Below are 16,056 nucleotides of genomic sequence, written 5' to 3' on the forward strand. Positions count from 1 at the left end.
CAGCAGGTCATCTCTGATCCATTTTCATAAGTGCACAGAAACAATTTCATAGATCCTACTGTCTCTCTGAGTGATAGTGTGTGCGTGCAATGAGCACTCGTGCTTGAATTCTTCCTGGTGTTTCCCCCTGGAAAGTTCCTTAAAAGAAAATCTTTCAGTTATAAATGTTTGCTTGGTTATTGGAGAAGCATTCCAACTTTGCAGGAATTTTCCTGCATTTGAGAACACTTGCGATTGATGAGACCTGAAAGGGTTAGTATGACCTTTAATCTTGGAGTAATCTCTATGAATATAATGACATTAATTAACACATCATGTGAAAATAGTTAAACAGATTTTCACTAATAGGGAGAGTGTGTTTTGGAAGATCTGACTTAAAAATGGAGTCTTTGTTTTTTTATATGTTTTTTTATTTTTGGCTGTGTTGGGTCTTACTTGCTGCACGCGGGCTTTCTCTAGTTGCAGCGAGTGGGGGCTACTCTTCGTTGCGGTGCATGGGCTTCTCATTGCGGTGGTTTCTCTTGTTGCGGAGCACGGGCTCTAGGTGCACAGGCTTCAGTAGTTGTGGTGCGTGGGCTCAGTAGTTGTGGCTCGCCGGCTCTAGAGTGAAGGCTCAGTAGTTGTGGCACACAGGCTTAGTTGCTCCACGGCATGTGGCATGTACCAGGGATCGAACCCGTGTCCCCTGCAATGACAGGTGGATTCTTAACCACTGTGCCACCAGGGAAGTCCCTAAAATGGACTCTGTGGCATATCCAGGATTCAGGTTTTTTAGAGGTCCCAGGGAGGCCCTCAAAGTGACAGTGGAGTGAAGTCAGACAGAGAAAGACAAATATCATATGATATCACTTATATGTGGAATCTTAAAAAAAGCGTACCAATGAACTTATTTACAAAACAGAAGTAGAGTAACAGATGTAGAAAACAAACTTATGGTTACCAGGGGGTAAGTGCGGGAGGAATAAATTGGGAGATTGGGATTGACACACACACACTTCTATATATAAAATAGGCAACTAATAAGGACCTACTGTATAGCGCAGGGAACTCTACTCAATACTCTGTAATGACCTATTTGGGAAAAGAATCTAAAAAAAAGAGTATATATATGTATATGTATAACTGATTCACTTTGCTGTACACCTGAACCTAACACAACATTGTAAATCAACTATATTCCAATAAAAATTGAAAAAAAAAAGTGACAGTCGGTGAGTTTCAGGACAGCTAAACCTCAGAACACAATTCAACTGCATTTGAGAAATATGTTCGAAATAGTCTGACTTTAAATAAACGGCATATGGGGTTCACAAAACTCTGTTGTGCTTTCTTGACAGGTGCCTTGAAAAGACAGCAACTTATGTCAGACCGGTAGGCACTGTGGAACCCAAGAGGTCCAAAGGACTGACAATAGGAAACCAAGGTAATATACAGTCATGCGCTGTGCATGGAAAAAACCACAGGGAGCTTCAAATGTGAGCTGCAAATTAAAATAACATGACTGTAGATCCTTGTTTGCCATCAAACTGCTTCTGGTGTTGCAGCTTCATGCAGCTTGCCCCAGGGTCAGCTGCAGGGAGCTTATTGAAGGCGGGTAACAATGGTAACAATGTCCCCAAACAATGCAGCCGTGGAAGGAAAGGCAGGTAAGCTTACACGGGGACTAACAGGCAGCTAGACAGCAGCAGTTCCAGAGTCACACCCACAGTCACATGGAGGGAGTGGTCAGAGCTTTCCTGTAAAAGAGGTGGCACTTTCACACCTTGCCGGAATTATACAACCTGAAGAAAAATATGAACTACTGTGAAATTCAGACCTTGACCCCAATCGAAGTTTTTTAAAAATTAGGTCTTCATCAGCTTTCTTGGGTTTCTGTTTCCCCTCCCCTGATGGAATACCTATTAGTGTACATTCAGGATCCCATAGAGACTCTATCAAGAATATTCTTTGGAAGTTAGTCTCTAGTAAGGAAATTCACTTACAGCTAGCAGTGTTGATTTCTTCTTTCAGATGCTTTTGAATCCTTTTCCTTCCCATGGGAAAACATTCCTTCATTCTTCCCTCTTCTCTTTTATTTTCACAAAGTAGGAAAGTAAAGGCATGTGTAAATGTATGTGTAAGAAATCATCAGGAGGTTGGCACCTCTGCGTCTGCAGTATAGCCAAGTTCACTTACTGTTAGACTTTTCTGGTTTGCTTTTTGTTTTGGAAAAGGAATGACAGCACCTTGCTTCCCATTGTACTATTTCCAAAGCCCCAGTGAGGATCCTTGGTGGGAAATTAGGCTAACATTTCCTTCAGGGAAGGTGAGGGACTCTATGTATTCATCTTTCAGGAACCTTCCCTGGTCGTGTCATGGGGCCTCATGTGTGCAGCATCCTGGGCATTGGCCATGCTGCATCTACGTGCAGTTGATTTGCCCTGTGCCTCCTTGTATGGGCCATGTTTCCTCGGGTGACATTTCTCCTCATCTTGTGTTCCTTTATTTATGCAGGTGTGAGCAGCACAGGTAGCTGTTGTGTAAGAGAACTAATTATTTTTCTAAGTAGGAATTATTTCCTGCCAGCCTATTTTTGCCTCAGCAATCAGTAGAAATGACTGTGTGTCCACAATGCAAGGAATGCTTTCACTCCGTTTATCAAACGTAAGAACTCACAGATTCCTCAGGAATATATTTGTGGAACCCCAGGAGCTTCCAAACCCCAGTCTAAGCAGTACTGCTTTAGGGCATTTGGTGGGTTAATTACAAAAGCTATATTTGGGTATACCATGAAAATAACAACAGAAAGCTACAATTTATTCAACACCAAGCTTTGCGCGTGTTCAGTCTAATTACGGTGATAATTCTGCATAGCAGGTATACTATTACCACAATTTTATAGTGGGGAGGGCTGGGCTCAAATATCAGGTAATTACACTGGAATCTAAATATCTCAGTCCCTTCAAAACCTCTTTAGTACCCGCTGCTCCCTACCTGATAAGAGTGACTTCATGCAACCTATTATTAAATAGCAGCATCTACATTATTTGTTCAGTTTTATCTTGCTGGTCAAGCCTGGGAGTTCTAGAGTCAGACCAATCTGGATTCTAAACCTTTCTAGAGTGTGACTCTGAAGGAAATCGCATAATCGCCATATACCTCAGTTTCCTTATCTGTAAAGTGGGGATAGTATATCACAGGACTGTTGTGATAAATGAGTTACATTTGTAAAGGGGTAGGAACAGTCCTGAAACAATACTAATTCATTGGCAGTTACCTGTTTTTATTATTAACACACACACCCCGCGCACACACACACACACACACACAGATCTTGATAAATGTTTACTGACCTTGCTGAAAAGGGATTATATAATGAAAAACACTACAGTGCCAGTTTTGTTCTTAGGAATAGAAAAAAAAATCAGTGCAAAATTCTGAAAGAAAAATGCTAAAGAACAGAGTCAATTGCTTTACCACCCCTCTTAGTTGCTGATATAAGCAGCCCAGATCTCAGTGTGCTGAGAGATCTGGATAGATTGGGGACCTTGGGGACATTGGTTGTCTTGGAGGGACTTCCCAGCAGTCTAGGACTGACTTGCTGAAGCAGCAGGCACTTTCCTCCTCCATCACTGCTGGCTCACAGCCCTTCCTTGCACTGTGCAATAGCTTGCACAGTCTGCAGGAGGTGAATTGGAAGTCTACTGGCCCAAGCGATGTAACCATCCTCAGTGATCTGGGTTTGTTGTCGCTGATGGGAGCACGCATTGATATACTCAAGCTTTTAAGGCCTCCTGCAACTAAGAAATCTCCTCTGGAAAGTTCCTTCCTTCCTCTGACGTCTTGCCTAGCAAGAGTGCTCTGCTAAAGGCCACATGGTAGAAGCATACCTAGCCTTAAGTAAACGGGCCACCTGCTCAGCTCAGTTTCTATAGTAATTTTTTGCACATGCATGATTCCAAGGTTATTTTTATTAAATGTCTGACAAATTTCAGGTTTTTCTGGAGCCATCAGAAGTTTTAGATTCTTTACCAAAAGTCTAAAGCCTTGCCAGGTCATGCCCCGCCCCCTCCCCCAATCCATCCCCCTCGCCTAACCAGTTTCCCAGGGAAAAAGCCTTTATAATGGGGATTTCTCTGCCCTTTTGTTATAGTGTCTGTATGGTAATTTACTTTAAGTAATTCAGTATAGCTACTGTAGTACTCTAATGCTTTAAAGATGGAGAATTAGCTGTGACATCCTCTAATATGAACCAATACCTTAGACTCAGTGACCTGTGAGGGTTTTTTTTAATTTGCATAAAAGGTGTTAAAAAGTTATATCTGTTGCTGAAATTGGTGGCGCTTGCGATGTGTCTTGTTAGGAGAGGTGTGACAGGACCCGTGGATCTTGTATGACCAAGATATAAGCGGGCAGCCAGACCACCTGCATAGGTAACCATGCAGCCTCCAGCACTGGAGCCTGTGACCCTCCACTTCACCTAGGACCCTGCCCCCTGCCCTGTGAGACTACACCCCCTGCTGGGTTTTATTTTGGAATGTTGCTGCCTTTCCTTCAGCATGGGCCTCTCATGCAAGGTGCTGTTCATCAAAATACTGAGGTGGAGAGAAGGACTCAGTTTGGATGACTGTACGTACTTGCTGAAACATTTGTGTGTGTGTGTATCTGGTTAAATTTGGTATGAGATTTACTTTTATAGTGAGAGTGAGGTGGGGTGCAGTGAAGCGTGTGACCTAAATCTGGGGTCTCTAACCACTAGAAGCCTCTGATTTTTATCCAAAGAATCTGACATTTATCCAACATCCACCTTGGCTCAGAAGCAAAGCATTTGAAAAATATGGATGCTCAAATCCCAGCTCCAGTAAGTCTGATTTAAATGATATCTGGGTCCGAGACATCGATATGTTTCAAAAGTTCCCCAGGGAATTCCAATACGCAACCTGGGCTGAGAACCTCTGCCTTAGAAGGATTCACAACACTCATTCCGCTTGCCTAGGGAGAGGTTTCCAGCCAGACCAGTGGGTCTCAAAATAAATGTTTAGAAACAGCTGGAGGTACTTGCCTGTGGCCCACACTCCAGACTCCCACTCAGGGACCCTGATTGAGGTCTAGAGAGGGACCCAGGTAATTGCCTTTTAGTCCAGCAGCCAATAGTGGCTCTTACAGATGGACCACACTTTGAGAAGTTCCTAATAGCCTGGACAGCCAGGTTCCTCACCCACCAGCTCTGGTCCACAAAGTATAGAAATTTTCTTGTAGGTTACCTGGAAAGATGAATCAAATAGTACACTTTATCCGCAAATATCAGAACTTCGTTACAGAAAAATGCAACCTCAGACATAACTAATCTGCTTGTCCTTGTCACCTCAACTCTTGAACTGGCACGAGCTCTGATTTCTTTCAGGGGGCTGAAACGGTACCCAGATCTGCCTGTGGTTTTGCCTAAAAGAGGGTTTCTCTTGACAACAGCATCAAGGCTTGCGTCGAACACTGTCGTGTGTCTAGATCTGAAGTGATTGCTGGAGCATATGGAAATCAGTAAGAGTCAGACCCTGCTGTCACAAAAAAGAAGTCTGATTGGGGAGGTTAGACACATGCCCAGGTTCCTAGAATGTAAGAAACTAAATATAGTAATTGCAATAGAAAAAATGTACAATGGGAACAAGAGGAGGAAATGGGTCCATTGACCCTGGGTGTTGGTAAGTGTCCCAGAGAAGACAATATTCGAGTCAGATCCCCGTGGGTAAGCAGATTCCCCCCTCTCCATGGTCCCAGAAGGATAGAAGAAGAAAGGTCTTCTGGGTAAGAGAGCCAGATGGCGTGAGCGAAGGTTTGGAGGCATGGACGGACGTGCGTGAGAACCAGAGAGCAGTTGAGCGGTTATAAATGGCACAGAGTGGCAAAGAAAGAGGAAAGGTAGTTTAAAGCCACATGGACCTGGGCTTTGGACGTCCTGCTAAGGAGTTTGGAATTTTTCTTTAGGCAGTGAGAAGTCATCACAGATTTTTATACAGGGGTGTGGCATGATTTCCGAATATGGTTCTGGTAACAAAGCGAGTGAGTAGACTGGAGGGGAGAGAGAAATTGGGGGCAGGAAAAACAGTTAGGAAGCAATTGCAGTTGTTCAAGAAAATGATGCTCTCCACCATAATAGTCCTATTCCTAAAATAATGTACTAATCATCTTGCTTCATTTTATTCCTCTTATTTCTGGGGCTAGAAAAATCACTTAGCCTTTCTGTGACTCAGAATCCCTCCCTATTAATAGAAGATGACAAAATCCTTAACTTACCTCACACAGGAAGGTGCTGAGAGATGCTTGTAAGCCAGGAAAGAGGGGGAAATGTTATTCTAAATGCCATTGGTGACATTTCTCTCCAGGAGACAAACTGCCTTTCGCCTCTAACTTTTTATTATGAAAATTTCAGACCTGCAGATAAGTTGAAAGTTGAGTAAAAGCATCAGAAACAGTTAAGTTCCTGCAGAAGCTCCAATTGCTCAACTACCCAGGAAGTGGCATTTCTTTTTTTTTTTTTTTTTTTTTTTGTGGTACGTGGGCCTCTCACCGTTGTGGCCTCTCCCGTTGCGGAGCACAGGCTCCGGACGCGCAGGCTCAGCGGCCATGGCTCACGGGCCCAGCCGCTCCGCGGCATGTGGGATCTTCCCGGACCGGGGCAGGCACCTGTGTCCCCTGCATCGGCAGGCAGACTCTCTACCACTGCGCCACCAGGGAAGCCCGGAAGTGGCATTTCTAATACAATCACCCGCGGCCTTTAGGACGTAAATGCCATCGCAACATGTGTGGTTAAAAACACTGTTCCGTAAAGTGAAATTTTGTAAAAAAAAAAAAAAAAAGCTTGTCTCCCCATTGTTTTTCTTTTCATTAGAAACAAAAGTGTAAGGGATGTTCCTCCTGTTACTCCTGTTGCTGAAATAGGGGTGGGGGTTGTCCCCTGTCTGTAAAGGAGTTAAACACGGTCATTTAAGTGAAGAGTTGGGCATAATGCTTTCAAGTGTTTTTGTTTTGGGGGTCCTAGACCCTGGCCTGGTAGCAAGGGACACCTGGCCGTGCCTTTTCCACCTGCTGCCGCGGCCTCTCTGACAACTAGATCGCCATTTCACCGCCCAGAACCATAGCAGAATTCTCTCCTCTTTTTGGAAGGGTATCACCGGTATCTGTCACAGAATGCAGTACAAACTGAAAATGCTTTCCATTTTGTCAAAATGACTGTCTTCTACCTTAAAAAAAATCCATGCTCAATATATCTGCTGAGCTGGGGCAAAATCTTCTGAGGAATAAAAAGATAAATCACATGGGGACACTCGCCTCAAGAAGCTAACAGGTGGGACCATGACCTAAGAGAGAATGTTGCCGAAGTAGCATTCAGTGTGCAGGTAGAACAGTATCAAAGTTCAAGATCAAAAAGGATGGTGGTGTTAGGTGACGGACAGAGTCCTGCCAACCCAGGATGGGACGATTTAGACTTACAATGAGGAACTCCATGGTTCTTTGTTTTATATATGAAAACTAAATGATTCTAGAGTGATATAATAAGGGTACATGTCAGGAACACATAAGGAGAAGATAATATACAGTACTTTCTAAGGAGTTACTTAAGGAATAAGTGATTAGTTCTCTCAAATGGAAATATTTGCTCTGGTACAGTAAATTATTCTGATTCATTTGTTCTCTCTTAACATGCATTTCTTGGAAAACTTACTGGCAAAATTCATCACAAAGTAATTGGGAGATTACAAATTACAGAAGAATAACCCTTTTTAATCCTTACACAAATTCGTTCTTATTCTAAGGGCAGTTTAAATATCACAACATCCCAGTCTGCATTTGCATTTACTTGTCCATTACACGTTAGATTCTTTTACTTCAAAGAGCTCAAGGAAAACAGCTAGAAACATGGCTGTGCTGACAACAAAGAATTGGTTACAAAGGGAATTAATAAAGATTTATCCATTTACTAATAAAGTAATGTGACCATTTGATAGTTCTAATTTCTGGTTAGATCTTTAAAGGTGACTTATTCACTTCTTTTCAAAAAAATGTGCAAGACACAGACTGGGAGAAAATGTTTGCAAAAGACACATCAGACAAAAACTGTTACCCAACATATGGAAAAAAAAACCTCTTAAAACTCAACAGTAAGAAAATGAACAATCTGATTTTTAAAAGGGCCAAAAACCTTAATGGACACTTCACCAAAGATATACAGATGGCAAGTAATCAGGGAAATGCAAATTAAAACAATAATGAGATACCACTGCACACCTATCAGAATGGCCAAAATCTGAAACACTGACACCACCAGAGGCGGGCAACGTTGTGGAGAAACAGGAGCTCTTATTCTTTGCTTGTGGGAATGCAAAATGGTACAGCCACTTTGGAAGACAGTTTGGCAACTTCTTACAAAACTAAACATACTCTTATCATAGGATCCAGCAATCATACTCCTTGGTATTTACACAAAGAAGTTGAAAGCATGTCCACAAAAAAAAACCTGCATGCAGATGTTTATAGCAGCTTTATTCATAACTGCTAAAACTTGGAAGCAAGAAGATGTCCTTCAGAAGGTGAATGGGATAAATAAACTGTGGTACATCCAGACAGTGGAGTATTATTCAGCACTAAAAAGAAATGAGTTATCAAGCCATGAAAAGACATGGAAGGAGCTGAAAAGCATATTGCTAAGTGAAAGAAGCAAATCTGAAAAGGCTACACACTGTATGATTCCAACTATATGACACTCTTGGAAAGACAAAACTATAGAGACAGGAAAAAGATCAGTGACTGTTGAGGGTTGGAGGGAGAGAGGGATGAATTGGTGGAGTACAGAGGATATTTAGGGTGGTGAAACAATATTATAATGGTGGATACGTGTCAGTATATATTTGTTAAAATTCATAGTATGTCCCACACCAAGAGTGAGCCCTTATGTAAATTGTGGACTTTGGGTGATAATGATGTCTCAGCATAGGTTCCTCACTTATAACAAATGTTCCACTCTGGTGGGGGATGTTGGTAATGGGGGAGGTTGTACCCTGCTCAATTTTGCCCTAAACCGAAAATTGCTCTAGAAAAGTCTTTTTTTTTTTTTAATTAATGAAAAAAATAATGCGTATGCTGCTTCCAGTTGACTTGAAACTACAGAATACAGTTTTCTCATGAATTAGATGAAAGCTCCTTTTCAAATGTCTACATATATTGTACAATTTTTTCTTCTCTTAAAAAATAAAACATTATTGGGCTTCCCTGGTGGTGCAGTGGTTGAGAGTCCGCCTGCCGATGCAGGGGACACGGGTTTGTGCCCCGGTCCGGGAAGATCCCACATGCCGCAGAGCGGCTGGGCCCATGAGCCGTGGCCGGTGAGCCTGCGCGTCCGGAGCCTGTGCTCCGCAACGGGAGAGGCCACAACAGTGAGAGGCCCGCGTACCGCAAAAAAAAAATAATAATAAAAATAAAAAATAAAACATTATTGAGTTATATTTGGATAGGTGATACTTGTACATGGAAAAGGAAAGAAGTGGTAGAGAGTAAAAGTAAGTCTCTCCTAGATACCTAGTTCCTTTCCCTAGAGGCAACTATTATTAACTGGTCTGGTACATCCTCCCAAAGAGAGAGTCTATGCATATACAAATGTATACATTTACTATTACTGACATTATTACCAATGTTACACAACAGTTGCAGACTAAACATACAGGAGTGCAATTTGGTTTTTCACTGAGCACATTTTGGAGATGGGCTTTGTAAATTGATACAGCTACTATGGAGAACAGTATGGAGGTTCCTTAAAAAACTAAAAATAGAACTACCATATGACCCAGCAATCCCACTACTGGGCATATACCCTGAGAAAAACATAATTCAAAAAGACACATGCACCCCAATATTCATTACAGCTCTATTCACAATAGCCAGGTCATGGAAGCAACCTAAATGTCCACCAAAAGAGGAATGGATAAAGAAGATGTGGTAGAGATATACAATGGAATATTAGCCATAAAAAGGAACGAAATTGGGTCCTTTTGCAGAAACATGGATGGACTTAGCGTCTGTCATACAGAGTAAAGTAAGTCGGAAAGAGAAAAACAAATATATTAACACATATATATGGAACCTAGAAAAATGGTACAGATGAACCTATCTGCAGGGCAGGAATAGAGATGCAGATGTAGAGAATGGACGTGTGGACCCGGAGCTGGGGGCAAAGGGGAATGGGATGAATTGGGAGATTGGGATTAACATATATACAGTACCATGTGTAAAACAGATAGCTAGTGGGAACCTGCAGTATAGTGCAGGGAGCTCAGCTGGGGACTCTGTGGTGAAGGAGATGGGTGGGATGCAGGGGAGGGGAGGGAGGTCCATGAGGGAGGGGATATATGTATACCTATAGCTGATTCACTTCATTGTACAGCAGAAAGTAACACAACATTGTAAAGCAACTATACCCCAATTAAAAAAAAAAAAGAAAGAAAACATAAGAGCTTCTTCATTCTCTTTAATGGCTACATAGTATTCTGTTACATGAGCATAGATAGCATAGTTTATTTATGCAATCTTCCTATCCATGGGCATGGTGGTTCTTCATCTTTTCTGCTACTGCAAGCAATAACTGCAGTGAATATGCTTTTATACATTTATCTACTTCGTATATGTTTGTGGGATAAATTCTTAAATGTGCAATTGCTTGGTCAGAGTATGCAAGTTTATAATTTGCTTCATATCACCCAAACACCCCTTTCAGAGATTGTACTAGTTTGCATTACTGCCACTCATGTATTTTTTTCTTACCTTAGCTGACACAGTGTGCTCTCAAACCTTTTGCCAATCTGATAGATGAATCTTGATATCTCATGGTGACTTTAACTTCCATTTCTCTTATTAAGAGTCAGGTCAAGCATCTTTGCATATGTTTAAAGCCTGTTTGAATTTCCTTTCCTATGAACTATCTACTCATATTCTGTCCCATTGTTTTGATTGGTAAATAAGTAAATTAAAATCCTATTTTAGTTGTATACCTTATTTTTCAACCATAATATTAAGTTGATGGTAGCCACTGAATTTAAATACCATAACTCAATCATTAGTTTCAAATAGAAAAAAAAAAATGTGGAGGCACTTAATCCCTGAGCACACTTTGATATATAACTCACTGGTGCTTGACTTTTCCTTTTCAACTCATTCTAAATGTCATCTTATAATGAAAACTGTTTCCAGTCCTCAGGCTTGCTCAGGGTCCAACAGCTCTGGTTTTTGTTTGTTTGGTTTTAATCCCAGAAGGGTGTCTTAAGCTCAGCCTCAGACATTATTATCTATGCAAACCTTCTGAGGAATTTTAATTCATTAAAATAACAGCCTTAATATTGTCTTCCAGCATTCACAGTCTCTGCCTTTCGATAGTACCAAATATCTAAGCCCCTTTATCCTCACCCCCCCACCCCCCACCCCCGCCTCTCAATAGGAAGATCCTATCTAGTCCATTAAATAGAGAAGTGAAAAAGTCCTTTTCTCGTTCTCAGTCTGGGTATGGTTTAAAGTGTCTTGTTTACAATCTCCAAATATCACATTGCTCTTGGTGGCAGATATTCTCTAGCTATTGATTAAAAGATACATATTTTACCCTAAACTGAATATAATGAATCAAAAGGATTTTGAGTATCACTTTGAACCGGCTTTATCACACCTACATATCAGGAATTTGCTGAGAGTGAAATAGAAGGTAAAGACACAAAGAAGACAGAGGATAGCATCAAAGGTGATATGATGGAGATCAGGAAGTAGGTTTGTAAATACCAGGCTGTATGTAGGAGAAGCTGCTATCTGTTGTTCTGGTTTTCTGGTTTATCACCAACCAGCCTGGGCAGAAGCAACCAATCTGAGAAAAGAATTGCTAGTATCCAATCATACTGTGGTGAGAGGAAACCCACTTACAGGAAAGTTAGATGCGATTTAGAGACCATATTCTCAACCCAGAAACACTTCACTGGAGCAGTACTAGTTAACCTTAACACAAACTTTAGATCTCCGTTCATTCTTCTTATTAAGAAGACAATAGACTGTTGGCAGGAGGCCAGATTGAAGATATAATGTGTGATTTTTTTTTTATCATTGTCTTAACTAAATTTCCTAGAGAATAAAACCTGCAGCAAAGATTACTTGCTAAGGCTATGTTGGATTCGGCAATCCCAGGGCTGCAAAAGTGAGAGAGAAAGAGAGATGAGGCAGGAGAGAAAGGAATGCAGACACCAGGCGGGCGTGTTAAGGAACTGGCCATAAAATCACGAGGAATTACGGGCCAGTTGCTCATCCTGCAAGTTACCTTGAAGCAATCCATCAGGTAGGGGTGGGGGTGGAGGAAGGAAGAAGGGTTTATCTTCTTGGCCTCTAGTCCCTTGATTCAAAGTTTAAGTCCCCTGCAACATCTGGGGTGTTTTTCAGCCACTTCAGGGAGCCATTAGGGAAGCCAGATTCCACATCTTAGCAAGCTGCCTGGAAGACATGGGAGGGCAGCAGCCATCCATAAGGTACATGAGTCTTGTCTGGTCAGACCTGGGCCAGGAACCACTGAGGCTCCTGTTACGGCAGATGAGATGTGGTTCCACCAGAACCCCGCCCCCAGGAGGCTCTCCATTCAGGACGAGGCAGAGGCTGGGGGTCATGTGAATCTGGGGCATCCCGAGAGGCACAAAAATGAGTCCAGTATGGTCATGTTTATAAATTATGAAGAATCATTTTGAAGCTTTTAGGATCCAAGAATTAGTGCTTTTGTGAAGGTTAGTATGAATGACTTTCAGATAAACGCGTCATCACATCATAATGAGGGTGGAAATTCTATTATTAACAAGATTTATGATGGCTGAAATATTTTTTATGATTATTCAGATTGATTTCTGGACTGAGTTTACTCATTCTTCATCAGATGACTTTTATTATTAAAGTGGATCCTGAAAGAGTGTTCATTAATAAAAAAATGCTCTTAACCACAATTCTTTGGTTCCAAGTGGTATATTTGTGTTAAGAAACATATGTCAACTTCTAGACACATATTTTACCAAAACTCTATTGCACTAAAAATCACAAGCTTTTACCTCTCTGCACATTCATTCGTGTGCTCACAACAGGGTCCTGTGCTGTGGGTCTAGGGGAGGGAGGGCAGATGGTGGTGATGGAAGTGGGGGAAAAAAAATCAGTGGAAGAGAGTCTGTTGATGGAATGAGTTTCATAATCTAAAAATAAAATAACCACAATTACTTATCCTAGTATGCCATCCAGATAACATTTGGAAATTTACATAGAAGTAACAGGAGGGCCTACATGAAGCCTTCTGAAAAAAAGTCAGCTTTTCAAAAATGTATGTTCTCTTGGATTTTCGGGACTCTAGAAACTTATTTTTAGTTATCCAAGTGAAAAGACCATAGTTGTTGTCATCTGCATGCAAACAGCAAGAAGCTCACTTTGGGGACCAATACATGGGCACTTGTCCCCAACATCGTACTGTCTTTATGTCCTTTCCACGCGCCCCCCCACCATCAAAAGCCCCACCAAGAACAATTTGTGTTTCCTGCTTCCTGCTTCAAGCTCTCTCCTCCAGCTTCCCTCTAGGCATTTGCCAATCCCTTATGAGGTTAGGGAGCTTGCACTGTGGCACAGAAAGAATATTCATGTACTGACTTCATATCCTGCAGGAGAAAGAAGACAGCAGGAGAAACTCTGTTGCCACTAATTGAAAGGAGTTTATCACCTTATCTTTAGAAGGTTTAATGTCAAAACTTCAAAGAGAGGATAAACAGTCCAATCTGAGCCTAGCCTGAGTTTCCCACTTTCCCTGGAGTTTCTACGTCTCAGAGGAATCTGAGCGGATGTGGAATTACATGTTAGTACCTGAAAGCGGGCACAGCCCTTACCCTAAAATGAATGTACACTTACTTCCAAAGGACTCATTTCCAGAGTGTGGTGGAAGGAACAACAGAGACAGCTACATGCCCACACGCTCGCCCATCTGCCGTTCCAACCACACATCTCTCCCCTCCGTTTCCTGCAAATGATTCATCTATTCTTTTTTTCCTTCCTTAAAAATAACTGTGTAGGTATTTAAGGAGGGGAAAGTCATTAAGAAAAGTGGAACCTGGAGTTCTTCGGATGAGGTAGAGCAGATTAAACAGTCTGGAATTTCACAAAGCAAACAGTGTGGGTGTGGGCTCTGGGCTCTCTCCTGCTGGTGCCTCGTTTCATAACAGGCTCTCACCATCCATCATGAACAGGTCAACAAAAATGGCTGCATGTAAACTATGAGCATGTGAGTTGCTAAAGAGCAGAAGAGGAGACAACAGCGGAAGTCGGGAAGGATTCTGGATTTCCCAACTGAAGATGCTGTTCATCTTACCCACCGTCATACACGGCTTCTGTCGCTAACTTTACACTGATGAATGGCACCTTTGTGACTTTTTCTAATAAGCAGACCAAAAAGCTGCCACCACAGTCACACGTTAAAGGAGACCCTGACCAATCACCAGAGAAGGTGACTACGACCGTATCCCCGACACCAAAGGGTTTTAGTGACAACATACTGCATATTGATGAGCACGTCCAAAAGGAGGGGCTTTTAGATAGTTATTAAATTGCATCACTTGGAGGCAGATGGGCCTTGGTTCAAATCCTGGCTCTGCGACCAGCTTCTGGGACATTAGGCAAGTTGCTAAACCTCTGGTACTCTCAGGTGCCTCACCTGTGTGTTGGGGGATAAGGACACCTCCCTCAAAGGGTTGGAGTGAGGACCGAGGAGAATGATATAGGTAAAGTACTTCCTGGGGTCCTCAGAAGAAGGTAGATACACAGATATCAGATGATTAGGGAAATGTACTATCATTTCACATCATCTTCTGTCACACCTACACCTTGATGATAGCAAGGTCAAGAATTCAAAGGGACCAGATGTAGCCTATTCCAGTACAGCCTCGCCCATCAGGAGGGACCCAGCAATAGAATTGCATGGGACACACTCTTCTTGTTAACGCAAGACACGGGGAGGGGAGAAAGAGGGAGGTAGAGAGACAAGGAGAGCCTGATGACATCTTCTTCCACCCCCAACAGTCGCTACATCCCCTGTGGCAAGTGAAAGGCCTGAGAAGTGAGTGACCCCTTTGCTGAGTAAAGTAAACAGTTTTCAGATCAGACTGACTTTGTAAAGACTCTAGCATGATGCTTCCATTTTTCTCGTCCATAAAATGGGTGTCATAACAGCACTTACATCTTGAGTTGTTGTGAAGATAAAATAAGATAATCTATGTGATGGACTAAGTACAGGAGCCCAGGACAGTCAGCAGTACATAAATGTTAGCTACTGTTATCACTTTGTGTCCCTTGTCAATATATGGAGTTGTTAACAATTACTTTATTCATTAACTTGTTTCTTGATTGATCAATTTTCATTTAATAAACACCTGCTCATTCCATTTAGTGAACTGAATCATTCAGTGACTCATTCATTTATGTATCATCAAATATGTGTTCAGATCTTACGTTATGCTGATGCTATGCTAGGCTCAGGAGATGCCAAAGCTCATTTGGCAAGAAGTTCGAAGGCTGGTCAGGGAGAGAGACGTGTAAAGAAAAACAGGACGAGACAAGGTGTACTAAGTGTCAGGAGTCAGGAAGGGCTTCACAGAGGAGATGCTTTTTTTTTTTTTTTCCAAGAAGATGTTGGGGGTAGGAGTTTATTAATTTATTTACTTTTGCTGTGTCTGATCTTCGTTTCTGTGCGAGGGCTTTCTCTAGTTGTGGCAAGCGGGGGCCACTCTTCATCGTGGTGCGCGGGCCCCTCACTGTCGCAGCCTCTCTTGTTGCGGAGCACAGGCTCCAGATGCGCAGGCTCAGTAGTTGTGGCTCACGGGCCCAGTTGCTCCGCGGCATGTGGGATCCTCCCAGACCAGGGCTCGAACCCGTGTCCCCTGCCTTAGCAGGCAGATTCTCAACCACAGCGCCACCAAGGAAGCCCAGAGGAGATGCTTTTTGAACTGGATCCTGAAGGATGAGCAGCCCGAGGAGTTTGGGTTTGGGAAA

At 42.3% G+C, this 16,056-nt stretch overlaps 2 long non-coding RNA genes across 3 annotated transcripts in view; one reads left to right on the forward strand and one right to left on the reverse strand.

The window, feature by feature from the left end:
• The window catches only part of LOC113620813 (uncharacterized), a 43,855-nt gene that overhangs the window by 3,283 nt on the left and 24,516 nt on the right, over nucleotides 1-16,056 (forward strand). For both annotated transcript variants that reach the window (XR_003432928.1, XR_003432927.1), the window contains exon 2: nucleotides 1,338-1,423. This is a non-coding gene — a long non-coding RNA (uncharacterized LOC113620813). The remainder of the gene's footprint in view (nucleotides 1-1,337; nucleotides 1,424-16,056) is intronic.
• On the reverse strand, nucleotides 635-6,589 carry LOC113620814 (uncharacterized). Its single transcript, XR_003432929.1, has 3 exons — nucleotides 6,545-6,589; nucleotides 6,271-6,408; nucleotides 635-685 (listed from the first exon to the last, which is right to left on the reverse strand). It is a non-coding gene; the product is annotated as an uncharacterized LOC113620814 (long non-coding RNA).

Source organism: Aethalodelphis obliquidens, unplaced genomic scaffold, assembly GCF_003676395.1.
Source record: "Aethalodelphis obliquidens isolate GAN/ISIS:26980383/991018 unplaced genomic scaffold, ASM367639v1 scaffold8, whole genome shotgun sequence".
NCBI classification, from domain to species: domain Eukaryota; kingdom Metazoa; phylum Chordata; class Mammalia; order Artiodactyla; family Delphinidae; genus Aethalodelphis; species Aethalodelphis obliquidens.